At 43.1% G+C, this 15,822-nt stretch overlaps 1 protein-coding gene and 1 pseudogene across 1 annotated transcript in view; one reads left to right on the top strand and one right to left on the bottom strand.

Moving 5' to 3' along the window:
* The window catches only part of LOC145297758 (uncharacterized), an 859,574-nt gene that overhangs the window by 30,938 nt on the left and 812,814 nt on the right, over positions 1-15,822 (top strand). The gene's annotated exons all lie outside the window — the stretch shown is intronic.
* LOC145297995 (U2 spliceosomal RNA) lies at positions 3,117-3,352 on the bottom strand (annotated as a pseudogene).

Here is a 15,822-nt window from a genome sequence, read left to right as displayed (position 1 = left end):
GGTCTGTCCAATGCAAGTTACGCTTAGAAATAATAGGTCTTGTTAGTCTCCTGTAATTAGGTTTCACACACACATGTATATATATATATATATATATATATATATATATATATATATATATATATATATATATATATATATATATATATATATATGATTGTTGAGCTGGATTAAATATGAAATAAAATAGAGGTGGAAGGACCTGGATACTCAACGTTTCGCCCGATTTATGCGGGCTTCTTCAAGAATCCCAATTCAATTATTTCTAATTTAAAAAAAGAAATCCCAATTCAATTATTTCTAATTAAAAAAAAAAAAAGATTCTTTCGTAATCTCGTGTCATTTTATTTATTTAATCTATCACCGCTATATTTCCAAACACAATTTTTAATCTCTACGATATTTTATCTTTTAGACGTAATCCACTACACTAGTTTACTCTAATTAGTTCTTCTCTCATAAAATGTATATACATGTATATATGACATCTAATTTACATAAGGAAAACACGCTGCTCTCCCCCATCATTATATATAGCCCCAATCCTCCGACTCTCTCGTCAATGACCATCCCTCTTCATATATATATATATATATATATATATATATATATATATATGTGTGTGTGTGTGTGTGTGTGTGTGTTTATGTTAAAATATGCTTATTTAATCATATTTCACGTTTTATTTATATGAATCCTTTAATTTATGAAGCTCGATGTAACTACAGAGCATACAAATAAATGAAAAAAGGTCTATATGTTGATTTCTTTAAAGCAATCATGTAATTATTATGCCAATTTTTAAAAATTTATTCCGCCCTTAACTCACCAGAAAACTAGGAACTCGTCAACTTTAAAAGAAAATAAAGGAATATGGGCATGATTACAAAATCCAAAATCAGAAGTTGCAAATGTGTGTGTGTGTATGTGTGTGTGTGTGTTTTACTTACGCCATCTTTGAAGTTTTCAGAATCTTGCGAACACTCTTAATTGTTAAAAATGAAATTTATTCGCTTGAATTCGACATTAAATCGATCTTAAGTCCTTTCATTCCCGTGGCAATTGTCCAGTAGCCCTAAGGCAGGCTTGGCAAATGAAGCTTCGTGGGTGGGTTCGAATCTCGTGACCGGCAGGAATTGTCACTCCCTACACTTGCGCAAGCATGAAACATTAATAGGTATAAAGAATGATTACACACACACACACACAAACACACACACACACACATATATTATATATATATTATATACAAGTATATATTATATATATATTATATACGTGTATATCTATATATATATATTAAATACCTATTATATATATATATATATATATATATATATATATATATATATATATATATATATATATATATATATATTATATACTAGCAGTTCAGCCCGGCTTTGCTCGGCCCTATGTACTGTTCATAACTTTATGTGCATATGTATATATATATATATATATTAAAAAGTTTGACTCGTGTCCAGGTAAACTAACATCTAAAATTTAAAGTGTTTAGACCCAAAATTGGTGGAAAAGCGTGGTAGAGTCTTCAATGGTCAACTCTTTCAACTAAGGTCTCTTGGGAGCCAAACTTTCGCCCAAAAAATGATTACCAAGCTTGTTACATATCTGAATAGCCTTTATGTAAAATTTCAAATGTTTAGACCCAAAATTCGCTGAATAGTTTGCTAGAGACCCTAAAGGTAAAATCTTTTGAACTTTGACCCCTTGGCAGCTTAATTTTCCGCCCCAAACCGATGAAAATGCTTGCCCTATATCTGAATAAACTTTATGTAAAATTTCAAATGTTTAGACCAAAAATTGGCTGAGTAATTTTGGTAGAGACCGCAGAGGTCAATCTTTTAAAACTCAGATCCCAATTTTGACCCCTCACCATTTGTTTTGGGTTTAAATCAAATCAAAAAGTTTAATGCATGTCCAAGTAAGCTACATGTAAAATTTCACGTGTTTAGACCCAAAATTGGCAGAGGAGTTTGGTAGAGTTTTCAAGGGTCAAATTGTTGAACTTTGACCCCTTGACAGCCAAATTTCTGGACGAAAACAGATTAAAAAGGTTTTCCCAAATCTCAATACCTCTTATGTCAAATCTCGAGTTTTTAGAGTGAAAATTAACAGAGTAGTTTGGTAGAGAAATGTACCCGCACAGACACACAGACAGACAATTTGATTTTTATAGATATACTAGCATTTCAGCCTGGCGTTGCCTGGATATTTGGAGGTGTGTATTGAGCAAAAAAAAAAGTCTTAGTAGGTTGGCAGCCTCGAACCATACTGCAAAGGAGGAAAAGAACGGGAAAAAACGTGACGTCTTTGCCGTTACGACCACCGGCATACCGGAAATGACGTAGGTTTAAATTAAGACTAGACAATCGGAAAGAGGGATGACTTTCGAAAATATCGTCGAAAAAAGCGACTCCTCCCTGTAAAAAACTGCCCAGTTGAGGGTGAAGGAATTAATGTTTTTAGCCAATTTTTCGATATTTGTCGTCTGAAGGGCCGTGCTTCAAAATAGTACTGATGGTGTGAAAATCCTTTACCTCTGTCGAAAGCTTTTGGCAGACATCCAACAGTTCAATTGATATGATTTACACACGCTTGGATTTTTTTTTGAATAAAAAGTTTGTTTTAGACTCACACATATGCAGTACATGATAATGATTATGATCATGTTGGCAAATTCGCACATAATTTTCCAAATAACTCAACGTACGAATCGAGGAAAAACAACAGTCCAATTAATATGATTTACAGACGCTTGGATATATATAGATACATATATATATATATATATATATATTTATATATAATATATATATATATAATATAATATATATATATATATATATATATATATATATATATATATATATATATGTATGTATGTCAGACCACCCCAGATATAGTCTCTTTTAAAACAAGGGCGATAGCCATTAGTCATATGCTCTCGTGTAATGAATGAATGCGTGAATGTAGGATTGACATGACATTCTTAAAGATAAACTAAAATGACCGAAAAATGGGCTGAAATGACTTAAATAAATAAAAAGTAAATGACTTAGAATGACTTTAATGAACTTAAGGATGAATTTAAGAATGACTTGAATGCTTAAAAAATAACTGGAATCCTTCAAAAAACAACTTGAATGATCTGGAGAATGACTTGAATGGCTTTTAGACTGACTGGTTGTAAAGTGGGTGGTCATTTTTCATTAAATTAATACAGAAAAGTTATCCCCCACTTTATATCACAAAGTTACAAACATAAGTACAGCATGTAGTAAGAACAGATACTACACTATGATCTTGGCCAAAAGGCCAAGAAAAGGGTATTTATTTGCTCTCCCACCAAGCAAATAAGCACAAGGCCGAGTTTTTGTGTGAGGAGTTAGGGGGAAATGGGGACTAATTCCCCGGGGAGTAGGGGAGCTGGATAGTGACAATTGGTATGAAGGGTTGACCATTGACCAAGGTCTTATATGTGGGGTTGCCCCTACATATGGTCTTTGCTTGCAGTACACTTTGATCCGGGCCCGAAGGCCAAGAAAAGCTTAAAAAGCTAAGAACAGCATCTATTAACAACATACCTTTGATCTTAACCAAAAAGGCTAAGCACAAAAGTGTTACGGACAGACCGACCAACCAACTGACCGACCGACCGACCGACGGAGTGACTTATAGACTAAAAATAAGTGCGTCATTTCATGGGTAAGTAATGCTGGGTCGGTCTTTGTGAGTAAAGTATATTTTCTAGATGGGCTCCATATAAAACACATGTGAATAGAGCCAGTCTTAGATGTTATCTTCAATGGGTCTCTGGAGCAGCAAGTCTCAGGGAAAGCAAACATTGACCATTAATATAGGACCAAAACCGACCAAGCATGAAGAGATTCTAGGAAGATGAAAGAGGATGCGGTTGCAACTCGTCCTCCACCTGGAAGAGGAGGATTAAAGTGGAAGTTGAATGTTTGAAGTACCGGGAGAGCTTCGAATCAGCTGAGCCAGTGTTCCTCTCCGGCCGTTTGGGTCTCTTTGGGGTTCTCAGTAAATGACAGTGTATATAAGACTTGCGATTTCCGGTCACGCAAATATTTTATTCTGGAGGTCATCCAGTCAACCTTGGTTAAGCTATGAGACCATGCGTCCCTCACTCGACAGTTTGTTGACCACAAGGTTATGTGCGGTGGATTTGGTCTCCATCGGATTATCTTTCTCATGGCCGTATTGTTGTAGTTTCTTACACTGGTGGCCGTCTAGGTGAGCGCTTGGGCCCAGAAATCTATAATATAAATCTCACCTGTCTGTTTAAATGTATGTATGGATGAATGTATATAGGCATGTATGTATGTATGTATGTATGTATGTATCTCGCAAAATCTCATGCCATATGCAACTGGTACCATGTAATCCAATACTACCTACCTCATGGTCGGGTCACCGGCGACTAAGCTGGTTCCCCCACCAGACTTGTTTGGTGAGGAAGGCGACTAGTCTCCCTGAAGGATTAAAAATAAGACCTTTTTCAAAAAGCGAATGAACCCCTTTTCGGGTTCAACGGCGAACTAGCACCGTGTATATTTGTATGTATGTATGTATATATGTGTTGGGGTGGAGAGGGCTCCGTAAACCGTGGTGAAGGCAACCTTTCTTGGAGAAGCAAATTTCTGATTTTAAAAACCATAAAGCGGGAGACCAGTACCCGCATTAAGCTGGTCTGCAGTTTAACTTGTTGCTGGCTATCTTGCTCTTGCTTGTTGCTAGATCTCAACATTTTAAACCGAGAGACAGATTTAGCTGTCGTACAAAGCTAAGATTCTGTAACATCATCTGTGTATAGATATTCCCTCAGGCATTTGGGTTCATGGACTGTTAGTGTCCGAGGGAGTAGCACTCGTCTGGCAAGACGTTGCAATCATCCTCTCGCAAAAACTTTCGACAAAGGCGACAGATTTTTTACAAGATCGGTATAATTTTGAAGCACAATTCTTCGGACGACAAATATCGAAAAATTGGCGAAAAATATTAATTCCTTCGCCCTCAACTGGGCAGTTTCCTATAGGGAGGGTCGATTTTTTCGCTGACAGTTTTTGCAAGTCATTCAACTCTTGTCGCATAAAAGGCGTTATTTTGATCGCCCGTCACGTCACAACCACGGTAGCCACATCGGCATGAGAGTTTGTTCTTTTTTTTTTTTACCTTTTTTTCCTCTGGCGCGTTACGGGTTTGAGCCTGCTTGCTACTCCTATTTTCCTTATTTTTTATTTATTTATATTATTTTTATTTTTTTTTTTTTTTGCTCAACCAACATCCTTACAACACACTTCCACGTTCTTTTCCGCCTTCGCATGAGGGGTTCGAGTCTGACTGCCTACTACAACTTTTTTTTTTTTTTTGCTCAACCCACACCTCCAAACACCCGGGCAACGCTAGTATAAAAATTATTAAAAAAAAACTCAGACACCAACACTGTGAACATTCCTTGCCTTCTGAATGTCGGCAATACCTTATCTAATGAATGCTAAATCCTAAATTTACTGTCGGGAGTTTGTCAGTCGGTTGAAATCAGATCCAAGCCACGATCTTTTTTTAACTGTCCCAACTATCATCACGACTGCTGGTAAGTGTCCAACTAGACGCACTCAACTCATTGCAGAAAAATTCTCAATTGTCATCAACCGGACACTGTTGTAAAAGCGTCGCAAAACAACGTCTCTGCAAACCGCTCCACAGCGTCATACAACCCATCGTCAATTCTAAAGTGTCCGCAAACCTAATCTAAATATATCTATATTCATTGTTGGATCCTTTCGTTACAGTCATTGCTACACTTTAATTAGAACTCTACAGTAGCTCTCTTTTGTCTGCGTTAACGAACAAATTCCGGTCTATTGTCTACGGATAAACACTATTTCCTATTTCTTTTGTTATTTATCCAAGAGAGAACAGATATTTTTGCCTTATTATAAACAAAACAAACACCTGCTCTATTATAATAGTATTTTCTTTCAAATATTCACAAAATGTAGACTAATTATCGTATTTCGATAAAATTGTCGGCATTGCAATCATTGCGAAATACTCTTTCTCTTAAATAGTTACTAGCCTTGATGCCTAGCGTTGCCCAGGTGTTTGAAGGTGTGTGTTAAGCAAAAACAAAAAGTTGTAGCAGGCAGGCAGGCAGGCAGGCTCGAACCTCTACTGCGAAGAAGGAAAAGAAAGTGAAACCTGACGTCTTTGGCCGTTGCGTCCATCGCCAAAACAGAAGTGGCAAAGGTTTAAATGTTTTTTTTACATAGAAGTCACCACTTATCAAGGCTCTGAGGCCACTCGAGGATAAGGGTTATTAGGTGTACCATAATCAATGGGAAAATATCATAGTAGTCGTTATTAATAGAAATTTGGTAAATTGGATTACTTAAGGGGGGTTCATCAAGAATTTGTTTATGTTGGACTTGAAGACAACCAAGTTGTAGTCAGCTGGGAAACAGGCAAACGGAAGCGAGTTCCACAGACGTGCAGTTCTAAGAAAGAAGCATTGTTCATGGAATCTACGTTTTGATTTAGACACAGTTAAAGAGTGGAGAAAGTTTTAAGGCTGGTCAATCGAAAAGAGGGGATGACTTTCGAAAATATCGGCGAAAAAAAGTGACCCATCCTTGTGGAAAACTGCCCAGTTGAGGGTGAAGGAATTAATGTTTTTAACCAATTTTTCGATATTTTTCGTCCAAAGGGCCGAACTTCAAAACGATATTGATCTTGTGAAAATCTGTCACCTCTGTCGAAATTTTTAGCAAACATACAAACATACATACATAAATATATTCATACATACATTTAAACAGACAGGTGTGATTTATATAATAGATTTACCTGAAATTTGGGGGCAAAGTGTAGTTTGTTTTGTGTTTTTATGTTATATATTCATCACACCTCCTAATTAACCGATGCTACCACCGTTTCAAACACTGAGTACATGTTTAAAAAAAAAAACTTTGAAAGATAATTTCGTTTATCTTAATACTAGAAAGCCGCCCGGCGTTGCCCGATCGTAAAATGCGCATAAACATTATATTTTTATTATTGCAGAATTTTTATTGTATTAGGTAGATAGTAAACTTAACGTTAAATTCCCTTTTAAAAAGTGTAGCAAAAAAAAAAAGGGGGAAGAAAATGAGACATGTGCATGCGAGTATTATGTTGTTTTTTTTTTCTAAAGAGTTCACTTCTTTGTAAAGACAATGGCAGAAATTGGAATCAGAGGAATGGCTGGAAAGATACAACGAATTATTATAATGAAAACAGCTGAAATATTAATGAAACCCCTTCAATGCAAAGACTAATGCACATGAGCCACAGGCGCGGGTCAGACAAACTGCTACAGAGGCAAAACACGAAGAAGCGTTACATGGAACCAAGAACATTAAAACTGAATATCTACAAGTTCTCTATCCCCTCCCCCATTCCCTCCCATTGTCTCAGCACCATCCCCAAAAAAGAGTGATAGCAAATAGCCGAGAAGGGTCAAGGAGGATGAAAAGACCGACGAGAGAGCACTGACCAGACCTTCGCTGAACAAGAATGAAAGCGTTTTTTTTTCTTTTTTCTTGAGATTTTCAGTAGAATTTTTACTTCTAAAGACATCATATCTGCCTAACTCACACACACACACACACATAAAAAAATGCAAGAATGAAAAGTAATATGGTTAAGCTTAAACATGGAAAAGAAAAGTACAATCTAAAAGTAAAAAATCTAATAAATTTATAACTTAAAATATTGCAGCATTAAGCATTTTTTTAAAAATTTTATATATATAATCAATTCTTAATGCTGCAATATTTTAAGTTATAAATTTATTATATTTTTTACTAGAATATCCTGTCCTTTTCTTTTCCATGTTTAAGCTTAACCATATTACTTTTCATGCTCGCATTTTTCTATTGTAATCCATGACTTTTCCAGGCTTCGAGTAAATTCATTTGTTCTTTGTTTAATTTCAGTTTTATATTTTTACCCCATAAACATAACATACACGTATGTACGGCACTCGTCTGCTTCCAATAAAATCCCCTCAATTATCTACCTTTCATTCTTTCATTCTCTCTGTTTCACTTGAATCACTTGTTACTTTTCTTTCCACGCATAGTACTAGTGTGTAGATTCAGTGATGCCGTCAATGGTATGTCTGTTGATCATTTAGCTCTTTCCATTTTTTTTCACACAGATGATTCAAGCTGTCAGAATGAAAAAGGCGAAGATCCTCAAAACAAAATGATTTCCACTCTTTGCTATCAAAGACCTCGTTCTCAAGACTGCTGTGTGCGATACCAATTGAAGACAAATTGCTTTTTAACTTGTCTTTGTGCTTCAGTAGTAGTCACCATGAGTTCCTTTTCCCTCAATCTGACTGACTGCACATTAGGATTTTTGGTATCCTGTCATGAGGTATTCTCAGTATATGATCATCGCAGTTGGCACTGAATAAGTAGTACCTATTTACTATGCCTCCCCACAGGACAGAGTTAGACACCAGGGTCGTTTTTTAACGTGGAGAAAAGGTACAAAAATAAAAATTGTCTCAGTCGTGAAGGATTTCTCCTCCACCGAAAGAGAACAAGAAATAGCAGTGCAGCATCTGAAGAACAGATGGTATTTATTTGCTCCCCCACCGAGCAAATTAGGCACAAGGCCGATTTTTAATGTGAGGAGTGAAGGGGAAATGGGGACCAACTCCCCGGGGAGTAGGGGAGCTGGATAGTGACAATTGGTATGAAGGGTTGCCCCTACATTGACCAAGGTCTTATATGTGAGGTTGCCCACACATATGGTCTTTGCTTGCAGTATCTGTCGGAACAGATGGTGTTTATTTGCTCCCCCACTGAGCAAATTATGCACAAGGCCGTTTTTAATGTGAGGTAAAAACCAGCTCCCCTAAAAGGGGTCACTCTGGTTACCAAAAATAATAATTGTCCCAGTATAGAGGGTTTCCCCTCCATTGACTGGTACAAATTATCTTAAGTGCAGTATCTGTCGGAACAGATGGTATTTATTTGCTCCCCCACCGAGCAAATTAGGCACAAGGCCAATTTTTAATGTGAGGAGTGAAGGGAGGGGGAAGGGAAAAAGGGGACCAGCTCCCGAGAGGTGGGAAATGGGAGCTGGTTAAAGGTCAGGCATGTGGGGTTGCCCTCACATCTGGTCTTTGCTAGTCATAGCTAGTCCTAGCTAGTCATAGCTTGCAGTATCTGTCGGAACAGATACTACACTTTGAGATATTAAATCTTTTATTCATGTTAAAAAAATACAGTAAAATTAACGGTGAACAAAAAACTTAGGCACATGGCCAACTCAAAAGGGGGGATTTTGGGGGTCGTTGGTCATCCTTGTCGCTCCAGAACTAAACAAAGTCAAAAGTTTCTCCCAGCTAGTATCTTCTTTCACCATAATACCGCATTCACCCTTTCATCTTGGGGGACGTCCTAGTAACTCCCAATTTTTAAAACATTTTTTATTGACGTGTAAAAACAAAAAAGATAACAATAAAATGGTAACAATAATTCATTTGTGTCGAGGGAGGGGGAAGAAAAAACAAAAGGTGATTAGTAGGACCCTCCCAACCCCGTCTAGTTGATAGACTGCCCGTTCCACTAGGTTTGTAAAAGGAACCTCGCTTCTGCGGGTCAGTCTCTAGGTGGGGATGCCCTCTAGATGGGGGTGAATGGAGAAAAGAAAATTTTGTGGGTAAGGGATGGAGGTTAGTTTGTATTTCTTTTTCTCCAAGATGGGTAAAATTTAGAGGAAGGGGTGAAAAACAAAAATTGCAGGTAAGAGGGGATGGGGATCTTGGAGGCTTCCTAATCGGGGAGGGATGGAACACACACTCAGCTAGCTGAGAGACTACTTGTTTAATTTAACTTTACAGAACTGCGCGTTCCACACCTAGGCGGGGAACACGTATTCGAATTTGGCTCCTCTTCGTACACACAGACTTGCCACATGTATCCATCTTCTGTCAAATGCCGCGCGATGCAGCCTTCTTCTATCACATCTGATCTTCACCCGTAGTTGGTGTTTAAAGAACGCGATCAGATCTTGATCAGAAAAAGACAACACCCCCCGGCAACCTTGCAGACGCGACGTCCAAATCACCATTCTCGCCACGGCCAGAATCGTAACGTAGACCATTTGTCTTTCCCGGTCCCACGGCGGCCTCACGTTGTCCACAACATTGGATACAGTAATTGGGCGAGGATGCTCAGGATCGATGCGAGCCGTCACCCCACTGACATACGACCAGTACTGGCGGAGTTCGCGGCAATCAAAGAAAGCGTGATCCGTAGTTTCCACAGCCGTTGTCCCACAACGGGGACAATCGGGCGACTCCAGAAACCCAGAACTGCATTGTATGTTGTTGAGTGGAAGTGCATTTCGGGCCAATCGCCAGGTCAGAGAGAACTCCGAATTGTTCAGATGACTCGAACCTGGCGCCCAGCTCCACGCGGAGCGGATCTCACTCTGCTGCCACCCCAAACGCGCGCATAGCGGGTCGTCAGCGGCCTCCCTCACTAGATCCCTGTGGAGTTCCCTACGGGTAGCAGTCACAAGGTCACTGGACCTTGGTAGTCGTTTTAGCGCGGCTCGGCACTCTTTCATGTAGGCAGATTCTCCCCGCGGCCTGCGACGGCTCTCGATGGAAGGGTCGAGAACGAGGTCGGGGAAGGCGGCAGTAACCACGGGGTGCCACGGTTGGTCCTCCTGCATATAGTTGCTCAGGAAGGCCAGTCTCTCAGCATCTCGATGACACTTCAAGTCCGGCATTCCCAAGCCTCCCTCACACGGACGTTGAATACAGACCTGTCTGCTCACCCAGTGTCTTCCTCTGTCCCAAAGGAGCGAGGACAAGAGTTCGACGAGAGCTTTTAGGTGTTGTGCAGGCAGGGGAAGTACGGCCAGTCGGTAAAGGATGAGAGGAAAGACGTAAGTGGCGCACGCCTCAGCTCTACCCTTTAAGGAAAGTTTCCTAGGAAGCCACGAACTGACTGCAGCCTCCACCTTTGACCGTACCTCCAACCAATTCTTGTCAAGCTGGAGACCCGGTCCGAACCACACGCCGAGGATCCGGACCGGGCCATCTGTCCAGCTGAAGGGCGCAGGGAGGTTTGCGTTGCCACTCCATGCGCCCAACCGCAGTCCTACCGACTTGTTGCGGTTTATCTTGGCCCCTGTAATTCTTTCGTACTGTGTGAGTGCCTCCGACACGACCTCAATGTCTCTGGAGCCCGACACGAAGATCGTGACATCATCGGCGAACGCGGATACCTTGGCAGCTGAGCCGCCAGGCAGAGCCATTCCGCGCAGGGCCGAATTTGCCTCCCCATGTCTCAGCTTGCGGAGAAGAGGCTCCAAAGCCAGGACATAAAGCAGGGGCGACAGCGGACAACCCTGACGAACCGACCGAGAGATAACAAAGGGTTTCGAGCGCTTTCCGTTCACTTGCACGACAGCCATGGGCTGCCGATACATTATGGAGATCCACTTGCAAAAGTCCGGTTTAAAACCGGCGGCCTCTAAGACAGATGCCAGGAAACGATGGTCGACCCTATCGAAAGCTTTGGACTGATCTAAGTTTATCAGCGCGGCTTCTGTGTCGTCATCTATTCCCCCCTCTAGGATCATGCGGATCAGGTGCAAGTTGTTCTGAATCGATCTCCCCTTCACAGCGTAGTTCTGTTCTGGTTCAACCAACTCGTCGATAACAACCTGCAGCCGATTCGACAGGACCTTGGCCAAAATCTTCAACTCTGTGTTTAGCAGAGTTATGGGCCTGTAGTCATCTAACTCTTCCCCTCCATGCCCGTCACCTTTCTTCAGCAATGTGATCACTCCCTTGGTCACCTGCCCTGGGATGGATCCCTGAGCAAACCAATGGTTGAACATATCCGTCAGAAGAGGCAGAAACATGGGCGACAGCCTCAAGTACAGTTCGTATGGCAGACCATCAAGTCCTGGCGATCTGTCACAGCTGACCTGCTTCAGCGCAGTAAAGACCTCCTGCTCCGTCACCCGGCCCTCGCAACCAGCCGCTCTAGCCGCCTCGAGGCGGGGAGAGTCGGCCAAATAGTCGCTAAACTCAAGGACCGGAAGATCGGGCTGCTGCGTAAAACGCTCCTCGAAATGTTCTCGAAACCCCTCGCAGATCTCCCGAGTCGATTCCAGGGTGCGTCCATTCGGATGTTTGATTTTTGCAATATATTTGTCCGAGCCACGCCTAGAAACCTCACGGCGCACGTCTGCATCAGAATTGACTGCTTCGTTGCCTATCTTTCTAAGCCTAGCTCTAACTACTTGGCCTTCGTAACGCTCGCTAGTCTCGCGTAGAAGGTCCTGCTTAGCTAGTTCCTGACTAACCCTATCACCCTCCCCGGTAGCCTGGGCTAGTTTCTGCTCTAGCTTCTTCTTCGTCTTGGCCTTATCTAGTGCGAGGCGCTGGGCATACTTGACGGAGAAGCTTCTGATCTTGGCTTTGAGACCTAACCACCACTTACTCCCGGTAACCGCCCCCACTAGTGCCTTTTTAATCAATTCTCTTAACTGATCTTGGAAGTCTTGTCTCTCCAGAAGGGAGGTGTTTAACTTCCAGTACCCCGCTAACTTAGGCCTATTTCCTAGCTTCAGCCGGGCCATAACTAATTTATGGTCCGTCTGGCCTAGCCAAGTGAACGTGGGACAAGATAAGAAGTCTACTTCGCCTCTCCTAACTAACATCCTGTCCAAATAAGTATTTGGATAGGAGGAAACACTATTGGTCCACGTCCACATCTCCCGCCCTGGATGCTCGACCCGAAACCTGTCGACCAGACCGCATCTAGCCATCAGATCAGCCAGGCTGGACTCGCACCTCTCCGATCCTCTAGCTCCGCCTCCTACCTTATCTATGTCGGGGTCTAAGATGGAATTCCAATCCCCCATTAGCACTACCCGCTTCCGACAATCTACAAACGCGTCAAGCTGACTGAAGAATGAGACCCTCTCACGAGCGGTGCTGGGCGCATGAACCGCAATCACCCGAAACACAGAATCTTTTACGGCAACATCGGCCACAACCAGCCTACCCACTGCATCTCTATGGACAACGTCGACCGTCGCCGACAGGGTACGTTTAACCAGCACGGAAACTCCCTTCCCCCGCGGGCTGCCATATGCTGAGAAAACCTCAAAGTCTCGGGCCAGCACCTGACAGTCCACAGAGGAAACGAAATGCGTCTCCTGAATCGCAGCGACATCCACTCCCAGGGACAAGAGGTCGTGCCGGAGGCGAGCCGCCCGGCCCGATGATCTCAAGCCCCTCGCATTCAGACTAGCCAAATTCAAAGCCATGGTACCTACCTTAAGGTGTGTTACACTCAGCTCCGAAGTCAGCCGGGGAAAGGACACCGACGTTGTGTGCAATGCTCAAGGTGGTCAGGTTTTTCATGTCCTGACCTTCTCTCACAATGCCGCCGACATCCAAAGGGTAGGTCAATTTAAGGGCCCTATAGAGTGACGGATGGACCAACACTGGGACCCTTCCCTTGCATTGTTTTGACAGTTCATCAAGAGAAGGGTCATTTTTTTTAACCAGTTCAATTCCCGGAAACGCCCCTTCAGCGGCCTGCAGCCTTGTCCACAAGTTGGTCTTGCAGGCCTCTGGAGTTCTGACAAAGGTTATTAGGAGTGGGGCGTCCGGGAAATTTGAGGGGATATTTACATCTTTCCCCTCTATCTGTTTGTAATCGAGCAGAGGTTTTAAGTTTTTCCTCTGCCGATGGGAAATGTCTGTGGCCACAGATAGAGGGTCTACATAACATAGTTCCTCAGGGGCAGGGACCTTTGGTCTGCAAGAGGCAGAGGAGTCTCTCCTCTCCCTCGGTTCATTCTTTTCATTTTCTTTTTGGGGTAGTGGCTCAGTTTGCCTTGGTGTGGGGACGGGTGTTTGTGTGGTGCCTGGTGTTGGTGTTGGTGTTGGTGCAGTGTTTGGTGTTGGTGCGGTGTCTGGTGTTGGTGTTGGTGCGGTGTCTGGTGTTGGTGTGGTGTCTCGTGTTGGTGCGGTGTCTGGTGTTAGTGCGGTGTCTGGTGTTGGTGCGGTGTCTGGTGTTGTTGCAGTGTGTGGTTTGGGGGTGGAAGTGGATTTTGTTGTTAGGGGTGGTGTATGTTCACAGGGAGTGGGGGCCACCTTTTCTTCCTCTTTTCTTCTTTTGTTTTTCTTTTTCATTCTTTCGAATGAACCGGGGAGAGGTGAGGTTGAGTTCCTCTCCCTCTCACTTGCGGATTCATCCTCAGAGGAGCAGTCTTTTCTCCGCTTGATCCCCGTCTCGATTGGTGTGGGGACCGTTGGTTGTGTCTGCTCCTCTATTTGCTGCTGCAGCTGTTTTTGTTGTTGCTGCTCTCGCTGGTGTCGTTGCTGCTGCTGCTTCTGCTGCACTTGCTGATTTTGCTGTTGCAGTAGTTGCTGCTGCAGTTGTTTCCGCGGCATTGGCTGCGGTGGCTGTTGTTGTTTCTGCATTTGCAGAGGCTCCTGCCTCGATTTTTGGGCTGGTGGTGGGACGGTGGCAGAAGGGATTAAGTGTTTCCGCTTTTGTCTCACTACCGTGCTCCATTCTTCCCCCTTGGCCTCCTGGGTGGTTTGAGTTTTCCTTGGAGCTGGGGTTGGTGCTGCAGTTGCAGGGGTTGTTGCCGCCTGTTTTGGTGCGGGCGTTGTCTCAGTGGATGTGACCGCCTTTTGGGTTATTGGATTAGGGGTTACCCTTTGGGGGCAACTCCTAGCCATGTGGCCCTGCTTTTGGCAGAACCAACAGTGTGGACGACGGCCCTCCACCACTACCGTTATGCTGGCGTCTTTGTATGTCAGCAGCGGTGGTATTGCCTGAAAACCTTTCCTCTTCAGCCTCATTGCTATTGTGTAGCAGCCCAGGTGAGTCCCAGTTTTTGACCGTATTGGGGTCACCTGTTCTACCTCACCGTACTGGCTGAAGAGGCATCCTAATACTTCCGCAGGTATTTGGGTTGGCACATTAAATACCTGCACCCGAGTCCTTCTCTTGCCCTGGTATTCAGGTGTTAGTTTGACTCTCCCATGCTTTATTTCTTGGAGGGAGAGTCTCTCTGCATCTTCCTTGGTGGGTAGGAGGATGTCCCACATGGCGTAGCTCCTCTGGTACAGGTATAATACCGGGATATTTAGCTTATGTAGGAGCCCTGCCATGTCTTCCTTTTTCATCCCTAGGAGGCGGTTTTCCGGCATATCCGAGATGATGAGGGAGAGCACTCTGTCTTCGATTGCCTCCCAAGCGCCTGGCACTGGTTTAATTTCTGCCCCCTCTATGTATTGTCTGTACTTGGTCAAGTACAAGTCTTTATACTCTTGAGGGGACAGTTGCTTCTCTACAGTCTTCCCCCATGCCAACCCTCTTGTTGGTGTTGGATCTTTGGTGAGGTTGGACTGTTTTTGCTGTTCCTTGGCGGAAGGGTTGCTATTTTGAGGGGCATTTCCCTTTCCGCTTTCCTTTGGGACCGACTCTCCCTGCTCTATACTTCTTCCAGGAAATACTTCCCTTTTTGGGGAGTCGGCCTCCTGGGGAGCATTGTCCTTGGGAGCTTTTGCCCCTTTTGTTTTGGGGAGGTTTAGGCTGTATGCCCCCTCGTTTTCTTGATTTGCTCCCCTTTTGGGGCAGTAGCCCTCCTGGGGAGCACTGTCTCTCTTATCGTCCTTTGGGGCTACTGCCTCTTGATTTTTGTTGTCAGAGCGGGATGCCCTGTCCAACA

Source organism: Euprymna scolopes, chromosome 18, assembly GCF_053919585.1.
Source record: "Euprymna scolopes isolate OS-2025 chromosome 18, ASM5391958v1, whole genome shotgun sequence".
NCBI lineage: Eukaryota > Metazoa > Mollusca > Cephalopoda > Sepiida > Sepiolidae > Euprymna > Euprymna scolopes.
This window is presented reverse-complemented; position numbering and strand designations above follow the sequence as displayed.